The sequence below is a fragment of the Octopus bimaculoides genome, chromosome 23 (genome assembly GCF_001194135.2).
Source record: "Octopus bimaculoides isolate UCB-OBI-ISO-001 chromosome 23, ASM119413v2, whole genome shotgun sequence".
NCBI classification, from domain to species: domain Eukaryota; kingdom Metazoa; phylum Mollusca; class Cephalopoda; order Octopoda; family Octopodidae; genus Octopus; species Octopus bimaculoides.
The window spans coordinates 17099282-17100547 of NC_069003.1; the positions used below are offsets into that span (position 1 = coordinate 17099282).

At 36.3% G+C, this 1266-nt stretch overlaps 1 protein-coding gene across 1 annotated transcript in view; it reads right to left on the reverse strand.

Annotated features, from left to right (window-relative positions):
* LOC106877760 (uncharacterized) overlaps positions 1-1266 on the reverse strand; it is a 38637-nt gene that overhangs the window by 36510 nt on the left and 861 nt on the right. The window lies entirely within an intron of this gene.

Genomic DNA, 1266 nt, shown 5'->3' on the forward strand with positions numbered 1-1266 from the left:
AGGAGGAGGAGGAGGAGGAGGAGGAGAATTGAGAATGTAGAACAAAACAAAAAGGGAGCTACAAGATCCTTAATAATATGGTCACACTTCTACTGCAACTAATAGATTTTCCATTAAATTACAGCCTACCATCTTGAAAGTTAGAAGATTATATTGGATAATGTCATCTGAGATACGCAATGTTCAAGAGAAAGAAGGGATTGATTGGTCATGGTTGGAATATTGCTGATGGTGTGCTTTCTATGTTTGCTCAGTCATGTCTGACCAGGGGTTAAACAACAGCAAGCAACGTCACAACCACTACAACCATCATGACAATGACCACCACCACTACCACCTACACTATCATTGCTACCACCTACACCATACCACAACCAATACCACCACCACTACTAGTGGTGGTGGTGACGGTGTTACCAACACCTTCACTATCCCAACAATCACTACCAGTAACAATACCATCAATCAACCATCACACCATCACTCCTACTGTCATCACCACCGAGCTACAACCAATGAACTTTAACTGCCACCAACACCACTACTACTATATGATATAAATTGAACACACAGACACACACACAAACCCTCAAGAAATCAGACAACAAACTAGTCACTAATCCCTCCTACACACACACACTTTTTTTACCCCATTAAGAAAAAAACGGTGGGAAGAGTCTGTCTCATAATACTAGATAGTTATAATTTTAAAAGGGTTTTCTACGCACAGTGACAGACAGAAAGGGATAAAAGGATGATAGGTTGGGTGGGTGATCGGGACAACTGATAAGAACCATTGAAGTGGGGACAGTAGCAGCTGGCTCCATGACTGTAGTAGTAAGGATTAAAATTAGGGAACAGATAAACACACGCACTCATAAATATGCATATATATAAACAAATAAATATATATGTGCATGCGTGTGTATGTATGCATGTATGTATGTGTGCGTGTGTATGTATATATATATATATATATATATATCTTCATTATAATACCATAAATCAGGAGAAGAGCATACCCTATAAAATATAGAACAGTTATTTATTTTTGTATGTATAGCATAAGTCTAGAAAAAACCATTGGTTTCATATCTAGTGTGAACTAGACATCTCTTCAATATTGTTTAGAGAAACTGAAGAGATGTCTAGTTCACGCTAGATATGAAACCAATGGGTTTTTTTCTAAACTTACACTACACATACAAATATATATATATATATGCATGTGTGTGTATATATATATATATATATATATATATATAT